At 38.9% G+C, this 15,709-nt stretch overlaps 1 long non-coding RNA gene across 1 annotated transcript in view; it reads right to left on the reverse strand.

Moving 5' to 3' along the window:
- Positions 1-15,709, reverse strand: part of LOC141802604 (uncharacterized) — a 126,690-nt gene that overhangs the window by 59,454 nt on the left and 51,527 nt on the right. The window contains exon 2 of the long non-coding RNA XR_012599512.1: positions 11,814-11,849. This is a non-coding gene — a long non-coding RNA (uncharacterized LOC141802604). The remainder of the gene's footprint in view (positions 1-11,813; positions 11,850-15,709) is intronic.

Here is a 15,709-nt window from a genome sequence, read left to right on the forward strand (position 1 = left end):
TATGCAACCTGCAGTAGCTAAAACACTGTAACAGAGTTATGCACCTGCAATTTTCAACATTTCATGAAAGAACAAAAATACAAATCTGGACTTATCAAGGTTAAACATGTGGGTTCCATTGTTTTACAATCCCTTCATATGTCTTTCATTCATCCCAGATCAGTTTACGGCCTCTTCAGGTACACTGCAAAGCTTCTTTGTCCTGCAGCATTAAGTTGTATTTCATTGCTTATACAGCATTACAATTACTCTGATGTTGACCTCATTGCTGCTGTTTATGTTTACAAGCTCTTTCACAAACACAGTTTTACAGCACACTTTATTTACTGCAGCTACAGCGGGTTTAATGTATGTTGTCTCATAAAAAACACACAATAAAAGCAGCAGCACATTTACTATTACTCTCTGGTGGCCGTTCAGTCTTGTCACACATGCGCAGGCCCACACAACAAACTGCTGTTTAAGGCAATGTATGTTTAAAGAATGGGATGTGATGAAGTGCTAAGAGAAATGATGCCTCATTTTCATTCTTTGTTTGCGTATGTGTTTAGTGTGCTTGAGCTCCTGTGGTCAACATCTATACAATCAATTATAACAAAAACTTTATATCTTGTTTTATTTTTATCAGTTCAAATATTTTTGTATTCTTTTTTTTTAGTATTTCTGTCACTTTTTCTGATTCCAAAACTTTTATCACTTTCAGAACCCTTCCTCTCGAACTTTCCTTTTCTGATATGTACTTGTAAGATCACAGTGGTACAAAAATGTCTCTACCTCATTCCAAACCATATGTATTTTATCTGTTCGACTAATTCTGACAAAATCCCTAAAAAGACAATTGTCATCACTATTTTATCTGCTTCAAAAAAGTGTCAACCCTCAGCACTATTGGGAGAACCAATCAAATGAAAATCCCTCGTCTTTTGCTAATCAAAAATTTCCATTTCCTATCGTTTGGGTTTCTCGATGCCGGATAGCCTATGCTTTTATCCCAGGTGGAGGTTTAATTCGAAGCGAGGTACGGAAATTAGAAAAGCAAGCCTATGTGTACCTGTCAATCAATCGCTTGTTCATATGGGAAGCTCTCCTGCTCAGACGCTGACAGAGTGAGCCTATTTGATCTGGGCTTTTCAAAGAGAAGGGAGCCTGGATGGCCATCAGAAATCATTTGCTTCTCACCAGGACATTCAAGTGCTATCTTGACAGGACACAATCACATGTGGGTTAAGGCAATATCTGTCTTGCTAATCTTTTTTTTCCAACAATTACAGCTCATTCAGATTTTTTCATTGAGTCAAAACTTGTTCAACAACTTGGAAATGGAAAGAGTAAGTGCTTCGTCCACACTCAGTTGAGAGCTGAATGCTAGTTAGTGGAATGGAAACTATGATGCAGATGGGAGTACAGACTTGAGCGCAAAATAAGGTAGAAGTAAGGGGTGGTAGTGTTACTCACAGTTATTGAGGACTTTGAGAAGACAGTTTCAATAATATCAACCTTCCAAAGATAATTTGGTACAATCAGAAAGTTTGAAAACAGACATGGTGCAGATTGTGATAGATTTACTTTAGTTTTCTGTTAGTTTTTTATCCTGTCTGTTGCTTTACATAATCTTATACTCTATATGCAGGACAATGTTTCTGGTATGATGTGCTTTAGTTGGTCAGAGAGATGGGCACCTTTCACATTTGAAACTATGCAGCACAGATGCGGTACCTGGCAATCGGTATTGCTACTCAACAGTACCAGTTTTCAGTACTTTTTTGTGTTTATATGGTAAAAAATATCAATTTGTTCAATAATATGTTTCTTTTTTCAATTTAACATATTTATTCTTCAACAAATAACCTTACAATGGTGTGTTTATGTCCAGCATGGAAATCGCCTATTCTTCCACTCCCTCACAGTCACAAGGATGCATTTAGGTACCTAGACATGGTACCTTTGGATATCACGTGCTTTTGACAGAATTGGATCTGTACCTATAAAAGTACCTTATTCAGTGCCCATCCCCAGTCATGAAATAAACAATTACTAAATTGAGACTGTTTCCTAACCAGCAAAAATAAGTCTCAGGTCACAAAAACCTAGTGCTGGTCAACCCGAAAAACACAGCTTTTAGAACACGGTCCAACTTCTAAACCTGGATTTGATCATATGGACTTTGAGTGGGGTCATGATTAGTTCTTTAAAACAGATTCAGGTAAGACTGTGCGTCTCACCTGATGGAAGGGTCACGTAAACTGAATCCCCTCTAGAAAATAAATAAATAAATAAATAAATAAATAAATAAGTAAATAAATAAATAAATAATAAAAAGGCCTGGATTGATGACTGAGGATTCAGAGTCTTGATGATTGCATTGAAGGAAAAAAAAGGGGAAAATAATCAGTGAGCTTAATGCTATTCATCTGAATTTTTTTGCCATTCTAATAGGACATTGCAGCCCTATTACATTGTATTCCTAACCAGCTTTGAAAAGGTCATTTCATTGTACGTAATTTTGGAATTTTACAGAATCTCCCTTTAAGAGCAATTATAAAATATTGTATGTAACGTTAAATAATCAACAAAATAAACAGCACAGTCTCTAAAACTATAGTTAGTAGAGAAAGTTTTTGTTGCTGAGCTTGTGGATTTAATCTCAGCTTTCAATCGACACAATCTGTATGTTGCTTTGCAGTTCTCCTGATGCATAATCCATGTACACGTATCTACATTAAAAATTAAACAGCTCAACAAAAGATTTTGAGAAAACAAACATTTTGTGGAAAACTGCATTGAAAGCATTGCAAGATAAATACCTTGCATAGACCTTGTGTTTCTAAACTACACCTGGTAACACTGCAGATACCTCTAGAGCATGACAATTGCTTTTTTAAAATTTATTGATTTATTTTAACTTTGTAAGTTAACAGGGTGAAAAGACTTTCTTGTTCTACACGTTTATGATCGAGATTTATGTGTCAGTACTTTTTTTTAAATAAACAAATATATATTTGTCTGTGTTAGTGTTTGCTATAATGCAAGTCTAAAGTCTTACACACTACATTTTGATCCAATTGTTCCACCCTGCACAATGGCCACGCCTCTGAACAGGAGGAAATGGTGCACATCACACTCCATTTTGCAATCACAACATATTTATTCCAAAGAAGTAAATCTAATAGCTCCGATATTTAAATGAGACCTAAATGAACACTGACAGATAATCGGGGATGCTAATCACATGATGAGGCGTTTGTCCTTTCCATCTGCTACAAATGTGCATTGCTGGATGGGTTCAACTCCACACTTGTAGTATGAGAACCTGACAGTGGCCTCAGCTTCCAGCTGCTATCCACTTCACAATGCCTCAGGCAAGAAAAATGTTAATTGGGCTTCTAATATGCAATTTTGCTGGCCAGAGTCTGTAAATATCACTTAGCATCAATGCAAGTAACCAGGCAGGGTTACGCCCTGACCCCACTGGCCTCAGTTTCCCTTCAAATCAATGGTGATAGTGGCTTTGACAATAAAAAATTAACATATGTGAAATGTATTAACAACGGCATTGCAGTAAGTTACTGTTGGTACAGTTCTGTATTCTTATTTCAAAAGTTTAGGTTTTAATAACTAAAAAGTGAACGCAAGTATAACTCATTCATATTTTTGATTTTTTTTTTTTTTCTGGAGGGTTTAAAAAAAAAACAAAAAACTATTTCACAATAAAATTGTTACTTATATGCAATGCTGATTGATTGAACTGTAGATTAATCATTGTTAAAAGTTGAGACTTTTAACAATGACTTTAATGCATTAATGGTGCAGTCAGTAACCATTATCTTTTTGTTTAAAATGGAAATCCATGCACACAAAAAGCAGTTGTCTTGTAATTGTCTAAGTTAAACTGACTCTGACTTTGAATATATGCACAGAGACATGCATTATTTTGACAGTAATGCACCAAAATGGCCTATCAACAGCAACAACTGTTCATCTCCCTGAGACAACCTATGCTGCTTATTGCTGTACATTAGGAGCTTAAAACGCTGCCAGAATCCCATTAATACATCTCGTTGCATAAAATTTCCATTTGATTTGTATTCAGAATTTTAGATGACCAGTAGAGCACCAGAAAACCCTCATTATTTCATCTTCAATCAATCACTCATCGGCGAGCGCCTGGATTGTGCCAGTTTGGACAGTGTGTGGTTTCATCTTGATTATGGAGATTGGCGTTAAAATCAGAGGAACAATACAAGCTCCTCTCGCATGGCCGTTCTTGAGCATGCCACAGTTTTATTACTATTGACAAGCTGCATTATAATGTACTTATGTGTCCTAGTCGTCTTCATCCAGCCTGGGTCAAATGCTTAAAGCTTTGTGAGCCCTTGAAAAAAAATACACCTTAATTCACCTTAGGATAAAAAACACAAAGTGTGTTAGAATTGAAATAATTAATCAAACACTCAAGCCTAGTTTAATTAATTTTGACTGAAACTTTACAGACTTACATGGATGCAGTTAAGTAAATAAATCATATAACTGGTTTTAGAAAATCTAGTTGTGAAATGTTGAGAAGTGACACTAGTGCAGACTTTTTCAGCACATTCGCACAGCTGGTAACTACTGGACCTGGATATCTATGTACATGTCTTTAGTGGAGAATGTTTCAGGTTGTTTTTTGCACAATGCATGAAAAATATGCTGCAACGTACGTAGGACTAAATATCACAACAGAAAAGATTTAAATAGTAACTAAGGCCATGTCCACACGTCACCAAGTATCTGGGAAACCGCTTATATTTTTATAGGCCTGTTATATACACAAAACTGCAGTTTTGCATCACTAAAAATAATGTTTTCTGAAAACTCTGCCCAAGGTGAAGATTTTTGAAAACTCTGGTTTCATGGTTTAGTGTATAAGGGTAGCAGAGCTTTTGATTCTCAAACATCACAGCTGAATGACAGGGGCTCATTCTGATTCGCTGGCACTGGTTTTATGTCTAAAAATTACCGCTAAATATGAGTTTGGCTTGCTTCAAGACGCACTTATCGGTGGATTTACCGGGTCGATGTGAATGAAAGTATTTTTTAAAACGAGGGGGGTTAATTCGTTTTTGAAAATGCCAGGCTACATGTGTACAAGGCCTAAGACACTTGAGCTTGGGAATCAGTTTGGATGTTGAAATCCATTCTCCTTACACTGCTAGCTGACTGAAATGGTGTTTCTTTCAAATATATTCATAAATGAAATGTTGATACTGAAGCCTTAGGAGACAGTTCATTTTATTTCTACCCTGATGACACCCAACCATTTCTTTCTGTAAAATGTAACACATTTCCAAATTCACTACTTGTTTTACAAATATTTAAAAAAAAAGGATGCTATCAATTTATTTCAAACTAAAAAGATAAAAAAGAGAATTGATTTGTTGGTCTGGATAGGTTAGACCCTGCCATCCAGTCCTCTCTTGGCCCCTGACCACTTTATGTTAAACAAGATACCAGAAAACTGGGTGTAACCCGGTGTTCCTGTCGAAAATGAAAGTTATTGTTCCAAACACCGTCTTAAGCCCATTATTTGTTCATTCAGTTGTCGAGCATTGCACTTTCATCACCACAGCAAAGTGCTGCTGTCACACAACAAGAACCTCAGGGCGGGAGGAGGTGGTGATGGGCTGTTTTTGAGGCCACAAACTTTTTCAATTTCACTGTCAATTTCCTGGGTAATTACTGGTGCTTTTGATGGACTTTTTATGACACCGGCTCCCCTCCTGTGAGACATGGTACGTGCTTTGTTCGCTGCAAGAGGATGGGGCAGCAGTTCCCACTTTTGACACCAATTCCCACCTCCCATAAGTGGACCTTGTCATCACAGGTGACCCCTGTGGCGTTCGCTCCACAGGACGAGCCTGGACAGTGAGGCCAGCTGTACTTTATCTGCACGACTAGGCTGAGGATGGGTCGACTGAACCATGACCTCAGAATGTGTGTGCATGGAAGTGTGTGTGTTTGTGTGCGAGGGCAAAGTTTGGGAAAACGCACAGCAGTGGAGTTTTATGTGCCCTGAATTTCAAAGTGTCCTCAACTGTCAGGCTGGTCAGTAAAAAATGTGCGTTGATGATATCTATGATGCATAAATAACAGATCAAAAGTAGCACTTAGACATCTATTTCCTATTAATCTTTCCAGATCAGCAGGCTTGACAAATCAGCCAAACAGGAAAAGGGTTCAGGGGCTTACTGGCCAGCACTGTCTGCATGGCACTTCGTCTAAAGAGATCAGAACACCAAGCACATCTTCTGTGAGATCGATGGGCCGACAAACAGATGAGCCCACAGGCCGGGGGTCACAGATCATTAAAAGCCATCTATCAGCGCCTTTCAAGGCCTCTAATTCCCCCAAATCGAATATTTCCATGTAAATATGTCAAAACAGGAATGAAATTAGCGCCGTAGTTTATTGACTGTGATAAAATCTGAAAAGCACCACTGCACATAATTACATACTTGTCAGAGCCATAAAAATTAGCTTTATTATCAATGGAATGGTTTTGTACAACTTCATTTAGGTCCGATGTCTTCCAGATGGGGTTGCTCTCTGCACTTGAGCAGTTTTATGCAGCACACACAGACAGAGACGCACACACACACACACACACATACACACACTACCGTCTTTTTCATCCCTTTATTCCCGTGCTGAAGCGAAGAGGAGAAAAAAAGGGAGTGAAAGAGGAGCTGATATCTGTGGCAGAGTTGAGGGCCACATCAGCTGTGAAGTTTTTGATCTCATTAATGATACTGGCCTCCATTGTGAACCCTAATCGCACACAAATCAAAAAGTTGGTGATGTTGAAGATGCTGAGGGTAAGAGGGCAGCTGTTTCAGCCCCTTTTAGAGCTGATGCCCTACAACAAGAGAGCACATTTCGACATATTCTCTCATTTGCACTACTTGTGGGTAACTGCACTAGGACTCTTATTATCTCAGGCGTCTGAGATCTGTACCACTTTACTTCCTGTGCGCCCCCTTCAGCCCCTCCTGCCTCTGTGAAGCTGCTCTAGCGTGTCAGTTTGGCTGCACTAACAGTTTTACCCCCATCTTTTATTTAGCTTTTCATTATTTGTTGCTATTGTTCCATCTTTTCCTAACTCCATTATCATATCAATTATCATCTCAGTCACACATCCTGATTTCCACTCATACCATATTTGCATCAAGTCGGTAATGCAGCCCTGTTACTAAATTATTTAGTGAACAACTTGAACTAGAGGGGCTTGATTCATATTTAAAACAGACACCTATTCTTAATGGCAGCTTGTGCTTAGTCCTTCACGAGGGTTCACTTGGTGTGATTCTGTCTTTCTCTTGACATGAACCTTTCACATGCAACTTTGAGCAGAGTTTTAATACACTGTGAATGAACTGAATTGTTAAAAGTCGAAATAAATAAAGATAAGATGATATAATGTAGTCAGGTGTTGTGCTTTCCTGTATTGTAAAGATGGATATCAAGTAATAGTGCTGGATGTTCACACTTAACTTGACCAGATTTCCAAACCGCATGTATTATTACAGTGTAGGAATCCCTGAATCTGACTGTAAACTGCTCCAAATGGTCAAAACAAAGCAAAAGATCTCAACAAGATCTTCACGAGACTTCCTGAAAATATGAGGTCATGAAACAAACACCGAGGTCTGCCCAAACAGGCCCCCACTGGACTGACCAATCAAAGGGAAGTGGGGGTTGTGGGGAGGGGAGCATAAAGAAATAGCAGCTAAAAGTGTTTCAGACAGAAGATGAAATAGAGCTTCTCTAAACAACAGTGTAAGAAAAACATTTTTTTTATCCATGAATTATGCAAAGTTACTATGAAGGTACCAGAGGCACAGTATGAAGTCTAAAACAAGCATAATACTAAAACTTAAGTTGCTGATACAGTTGCTGTTTTTTGGGTTAAAATAAACTTGCTAAAGAGATCGCAGATAGGCTATATGTTTAACTAGAGAGCAATAAGTTTAACAAAAAAACTGAGAAAAAATGGACATGTGTGAACTTGGAAAAAAAAACATGAATGAATAATCTCCATTTGTTTCAACGCAGACCAAAAGTTGATACAACTCAGAGAGTGGCTAAATGTGATAAAAAATGTAGTTTTCAAAATTTAAAATGCAAGGTTGTTAAACCAAAATTGAAAAGCAGGCACACTCACTGTTCAAGTAGACTTTTCAAAAACATTAGTATGTCTTTCTATCACCAAGATCCCTGGAGTTTATATCCAGATTACGATACAATTATGTAACTGAGTGGTCAACAATGGTCTGGTTCCCGAACTATGAACTTCTATTAAGGGGTCATGTTTAGTGAGCAGGTGGTTGTGTGAAATGGTTTCAGGCAGGATGACCCAGCAGATTAGACTCTACTCAGTGTCTCCTACTCATGACTCCTATGTCCAACGTACAGAGTATCCTCTAGAATAATATAGACCTTAAACTGCATTTTAAATTAGCAACAACAACAAAAAAAACACCTCTTCTTTGTGTCTCTTATAGAAGCAGGGAAAAAAACTGATCTTCATATCATAAAATATGTAAGACTGGGAAATTTCACACGCAAGGGAAAGAGCAAATGTTCGGATGATCATCACCTCTCCACCTTTGGGATCACTCTCATGGGAAATAGTTCCTTTGCACAGAGAATGTGTTGATGGAGGGATCTCATTACCCTGGACCAAGGACGCAAACACCAGCAGCCCAGAGGTAGTGATTAGAAAACGTTAATGCTCCTCCCATGTTGCCTATCAGGGATATTCAAAACACTTTCCAATAGCTTAACCTATTACTAATGAATGCATTAATGATATTTTGGCTCATGAGAGTCACTTTAAAGGTTGTTTGTGGACACCAGAGTGTTTTTAATATGAACTCTCCTTTCTAACAAACTTTCTCTTAATTCTTCCCGAGTGTGCATTTGTAGTGTACCGTTATCTGCAAACAGTGCTTGACTTTCAAAGATGAGATTTTCATTTATAGAATGCATTTTTGACATAGTCTTGTGGACATCTAAATAAGTGATTGTTTTACATACACAGCATTAAATCAAGTGCTCATATCTGGCAGACATGTAGGACAGAACCAGACTCAATGGTAGCTGCTTATCTGCCTTAACTGCATGGACTAAGCTAGTGTGACGAAGGGAGGGACCAAGGAGAAAGTTGATATCTAAAGCAGTTTTTTTGGCTGGCAACATGTTTGGAATCATGTTTTGCCAAGATGACTTGATCTGTGAATGAAGGTAGAGGCAGAAAACTACTCAGAAAGGGAAAAAAAATCAAAATGTATAGTCTGCTGTTCATCTTTCTAAACATTTTCCATCTTTGGAAGGGCTGTCACATAGAAATATTTATCTCATGATGCTGACGGTTACATCATTATTTACTCTACATGATGTAAACACCTTGATCACTGACCACACAGCCTGCAAAACTTTAATTACCAATCCAATCAGGACAGTAAACCACATCAAATCTGAAACAAAACTTGAACCAAAGATCTGTTCTATCTCCTGATTCAAGAAATGTGTGACATTTTATACAGCACGTCAAAAAAAAGAAAAAGACTGTCTCAATAACAGACACACTGCTCATGCTATAATAAAACACCGTGTTTGTGTCATTCTTCTGGAAACAACAGAGATTTACTCACCTGCTCACAAGGCTTCTCCAGCAAACAATGACAAGAGTGTGTGTCTCTAATTTATGCCACAAACACTGACACTGATATTTGTCTGTAATTAGATGTGTTTTAGCAGAAAGCTACACGAAGCTAGCATGTCTCAGACATTTGTCACAGTGCAGGAATAATTCACTGTAACTAGCATTTGATTTGATTTATGCTGTTGCTCAAAAGATGTCATACTTTGTGTGCTATACTTTACACACTGGAGGGTGGAACAAACATATAACCATGCGACTATATTCCTTAAGTCACCCTCAATTTCAGCTGACCATTTTCCCAAGATCCCTCTTCTCCCACTTGACTAATTACCATAGAAGTCTTTTTTCAAACACCCCCTCCATCTTTCCCCGAAGGAGGCCACATGCAACTATAATTGCCTCCCTCATTAGTTATGTTTTCACAAGACGGGATGGGGGGCAATTAATTTTATCACTTAATTTTGTCACTGATATTTCCACTGCCTCAGTATTGATGTGTCCACCACGGCCGGGCCCATTTTTCAGGAAAATTAATTGACAAAGCTGTAAAATTTATCAACATATCACCAGATTAAGCGACAAATTGATGCAATGAGGGAATCAATTGTGTTTCTGTCACTGGGGTGCGAAAGCGCAGCACCGCACAGGGACCGGACGAGCCAGACCACTGCGAGAGTGACTTCTGTGGCAGGTAACGTGATTTATGTTTTTATTTAGACAGGGGGCATAAATCAGAATGAGTTACAAGTGCAAGGGCTGCCTCCCCCTACAGAGTCACACAAAGGCCTGCACAAAGCATATGCAACAAACACACGTGGATGTGCACAGACAAAGTAATCAGAGACAGACAACCCCCCACCCCCACCCATGAAAATCAATGAAAGAGAGAAATTGGACATATACAGGCCAAGAACAAGTGATAAAATCAACAGATGCAAAACTGAACATGACATCAAGACTGTGGAGACAGGTAAAATAAAATAAAGAGATCTACAAAGATCTATTGATACTTGAATTAAAATTTGAATTCTGACAAGCAAGACTGAAGACAAAAGAAAAACTCAGAAAACAGAAAAAATCTGAGAACATTTCAGAAACACACCCAAACACAGGATTGCGAAGTCTGCAGGTTAATGCTGTTCTGCTGGCTGTGGCTACCATTAGCAGAGCCAGCACCACTGACCTCCAGTTCTTTTTGACGGTTAACATCCAGGTAAAATTTATCTCCATTTTCTAAATCAAAAAACTGCTGAACTGTGCTTTGCTCTGTCATCTGTGCTCGTTTATATCTAGGTTGTAGAGCTTTATGGCAGTAGAGGCTGACTGAACTACAACTTAGACTCAACATATGACTGACACTCCAGGCTTATGGTCTTTACAACCTGAGGCCATTTTTCAGAGGCAATTTTTTTTAATCTGTAATCAGGAAAAGGTCACACACAGACACCTTGCACACTGAACCGGATATGTTTATTTTTGTATTAACTGCAAAAATCTGCAGTGAAATTACCTTAAATTACAGAAAATGTGTCAGAAAATGTCAAATGTGATGTTGCAAAGTAGCATGTGGTGTCTCTAAATAGCCAAACAAGCTTGGCAGATGCGAAAAAACACAAAAATTGAACCTGTTCCAAAAATAATAGGTTAAAAAATAAGTTTTAGCGTAAATGTGCAAACATGACATAACGGGATCAAATTTCTGTTTTTAATGTGCATCAATTTCAGACTAAAAAAAAAACTAAATGTGGAAAGATCTTTACAATGTGAAAATATATGAATAATTTATTGTACTTACAAGTAATTCTGCTGGATTATGGTAAAAAAAAATCCTAATTGGGCAAAAAAATAAATAAAATAAAATAAAAAAAAATTACAAGATTTCAAGATGTGATCTGTCTTTGTGATGACATTTTCCATTACTCATTCCCAGCAGGTCCATGTTCAATACTAAACATGGTTGTCATCATTTAATGTGATATGCCAGATTTGGCTTGACATTAATTTTCACACGTAGCCTCTCATCCTGATTTGCAGACAGCTCTGTATCGTTCTCTGAACCAGGACACAAAAAAGTCAAAACCCTGTGAAGTTTGGTAATTGCAATTCTTACCATGTTTCCATGTGACTGCAGGTTGGAGTCCAATGCCTGAAAAACAAAAATAAGTATTATTAGTGTTAAGAGTTAAACATACTGTGTCCTTGCTGCTTATTTCAAGAGAGTGTCTGGACTCTTTCACATGAGGTGACTTGAGGTCATATGACCTGACTAGCCTTAGGTTCCAGAGCTGAACCACTTTGGTTTTGTTAAGAGTTCACCAGGAACAGGTCTACTGTTCGACGGTGTCAGCACGTGCATGCTGGACTTCAGTGAACCAGCTTTAGAAAAGTGTCTCCTACACAAACACTCAGTCCTGACTGTCTGTAAAGCATCTGCCCAGCATAATGCAACAGTTTGTACGACAGTCAGTCCATCAAAAGTATTCAGTTGACCCCCACACAATCCTTCAAAACATGGAGAGAACAAATTGAGGACAAAATGGCCACAGCGCATCACCTCCTGTTCATCCTCTCAGGAGGGCACACATTTTATCCTCAGCAGAGAGGGAGGGAGGGAGAAAACTGAATAACACAGCGTCTCCAGAAGCAAGCAGGAGAATTGCTCGGGCGCCGGCACTGTCATGTCTGTATAAACAGGCATTGATTTTTCTGTCCAGCCCTGGCACCTCAGCCATTTATTCTCAGCTTTGTGGTTAGGGCCCGGCGGGGGCTGGAGAAATTCTGTTACAGTCCAGTCGGGCCCTTGAGGCCTGTGTGTGAGAATAGATTTCACCTGTAAACGAGAAGAGGGACTGGAGCCACTTAACAAGGGCAGCCTGTGTCACCAGAGGGCAAGACGGGTGAAGTCACACTGGATGGATAATGACACATACTGAGGGAAGAGAGGAGGGGATGAGAGTGAAGAAATAAGGAGTGGGGGGAAAGGGAGCCATGATTGATAACTGTGGAAGAAAAAAAGAGGAGGAAGAGGGTTTTGAAGCCATAAGTAGGAGGAGGAAAAAAAGGAGAAAAAGAAATGGACATTTTTGAGTGATAAGAAGAAAACTGGTCAAGTGTCCTTTCACAAGCTGTCCATTTTCATGGTGGAAAAATCTTCCATTACCTGATGTAAAAATAAAGTTTGAGTTTGGCTTTGTTGGGGCTTTGCACCACTAAAACATGATTACATTAAATGTGGGAAGCAAAAGAAAAATACTTGAAAATATAGTTCTGCTCCATTGATTTTTACTACATGTCAAAACCTGGTGCCTGTGTTACTGATTATACAACTAAAATATTTGGCGAGAGATGCTCGTCACAACCAATGTGGCCTCAAATAGAGAAGAGCAGAGTTAGTTTTGTTCTATAGTCAATGAAGACTGTTCAAGGATTAATTAAAAAGTGCATTTCCCAGTGGGCACAAACAGACATAAAGGCAGAAATACATTCCTAAGTGTAGTTGTTGAAGATATGCTCGTTTGATTTATGCATGTAAATTATCTGGATGTGCAAGTTTCTACATAGGAGAGACTCCAGAGCCATGCACCTGACTTAGCATGTTAGCACAAGCTAATCACAGGTATTTGACACATACCTGGCCTCAAATAGAGGAGAGCAGAGGCTAACTTGCACTACTCTTTGTCCCGTGCTGCTCCGCAAGTATCTGAAAGTGAGTGAAAGTCAAACCAAGCTTCACCCTTTGGTTGTGTTTTTCTTCCTCTGTGCTACGTCCACTATCGTAGCTACTCAGGATAGCATCTCCACTCACTGCTATCAACATAGTGCGCGCTGTGATTGGCTGAGGTAACCACATCTACTATCTGCCCAAAAATGTTCTGATACAACCAAAACATCAATATACAGGCAGAGGAGTGGGTTGAGGTAGACACTGACACTGACACATGTATGGAGGCCCAGCAGAGACAACTGAGCAGGATTATTCATGAAAAAGTTGACATTTAATGTTTTTGTTTTTTTAATTCTTCAGACTCCACCTTTAACAATTGCTGCTGTATAATATCATGCTATTTGGAATCATGGTGTGGGATAATGTAGTTGACTTCGGAAAATTCCCAAAATTAGCAACCTTTTTTTTCCCCGCTGTAACATGTTTCCCCCCGACAAGAGACGGGTATACGCCTCTGGGTTTAAAAAATGAAAAAAAAAATGAAAAAGACAAATTTTGAAGTAATATTTTGCTGGATTCTTAGAGTCTAACTTAAAGGAACTGGAACAAGTACATCCTTTGGATGTGTTCTGCTTCTGGCTTTAAACTGTGCATTGGGGATTTGTTGTACTAATGTTCATGTCGTGTACAGTCTGAAGAAACCCAAATAAGAGGTACACAGTGTACTGTCATCCACCTGGCAATACAGGAGAGATCAGGAAGCATTTGGAAACGGCACTGACATGAGCCGAATCTGATACTTTTGTTATTGTAAAGTTATGTCAGTCCAATGATTTTACATTGAGCCTTTTCATTTGAACTTTGATCAAGTTATGATGGTTTTAAAAACAACTAAAAAACTGTCCAACGAGACATTTTGAGCTCAGTTTAAAAGATAGAATGAAAAATACAAAACTATAGATCTAAAAGCCTGCTTTCATTAGGACAAATTGTTAGAAGTGGTTCTAAGAAAAAGCTAACTTCAACATCGGGGCACCCTGTAATTGAGAGGAATTAAAGACAAACTGTGACTCACACACACACACACACACACACACACACACACACACACACACACACACACACACACACACACACACACACACACACACACACACACACACACACACACACACACACACACACACAGCAGAAAGTGAGCTGCTCTGTGAAGTTTCAGCTAAGAGTGACAGTAATGATAGTGTGTGAAGGTTAACTCCTGGAGAAAAACCGAAGCTCAGTTGCTGAATGCGAAGGAGAGAGCCAGGTTTGAAAAGTACTTATTAGTCAAACTGGGTAACAACGACGCCACCCGTACGCTATAATCAAATCACTACATATACCTAGCTGCATCTGAGGAGAAACCAACCTTACAACCCTGACAGGAGGGTTATTTTTACTGATACACTGCCAGCCTTTTGTCTTGTGCTCTGTGTGAAAACGGTGCTAACAACAAATGGAAAGAAACGCAATGAATGACTAGAGTGAATGAGGAGTAAAGAAAGGGGGAATTTGGGGACCTATTATGAACACACACTTCCTTTGTTTTCCCCTCTCTGCCCTCCAGTTAACCATCCAACTGTTTGTGGAATACATAGAGCGCCATGCAATTTTAATGACCCCCAGCATGCGTAGATTTCCCTATCCAGTTTTTATTTAGCAGCAAACACTCCTTCTTGTCTCCTCTGTGATCAATACGTGCTGTCTTGGAACCAGGCGACGAGTTTTAATGTTATTTTACAAGATCAGATGGCTTCCTTTGATCCCCCGCTGCGATCCGTCTGATCTCCTACATCCGACAGGCTGCAGCTTTCGTATGCGTATTATGTCGAGGAGCAGGACGAATGGGGGGAGAGGAAAAACAACAATGTTCCTGTTCAAGGAAGTGTTTGTTAACCAGAAATGGAAAGGAAAAAAAAAAAGTGAAGTTCCTATTGTTGCTGCTGGTGGTGTTTTGTTTAAGCTGGCACTGCTGCTCAGGAGAAGTGCACATCAAGCAAATTAACACTCGCAGCTTTGTCCTTAATTGCACATATAAGAGAAGCCAAGGCTCAGGGACTGTTGTATGTAAATAAGGTTACATTTTGTGTTGTTTATTGCTGGTGCTTCATCATGAAAAACAGGTTCTCTCTCACTCCTAATATTTAACAATGTTAGGTTACTTTAATTTTAAATTTATAAAAAAAGATTAATCTCAAACCCTAAAATGATAATTAGACAAGAATTTCTTGTCACTTTTCAGCTCTCCTATAAGTACAAAAGTGCCCCCTTCCAAAAAGAAAAAAAAATACAGTAGTTCCTCT

The sequence above is a fragment of the Halichoeres trimaculatus genome, unplaced genomic scaffold (genome assembly GCF_033239565.1).
Source record: "Halichoeres trimaculatus isolate MK-OKI-2021-1 unplaced genomic scaffold, fHalTri1.1 fHalTri1_scaffold_14, whole genome shotgun sequence".
NCBI classification, from domain to species: Eukaryota; Metazoa; Chordata; class Actinopteri; order Labriformes; family Labridae; genus Halichoeres; species Halichoeres trimaculatus.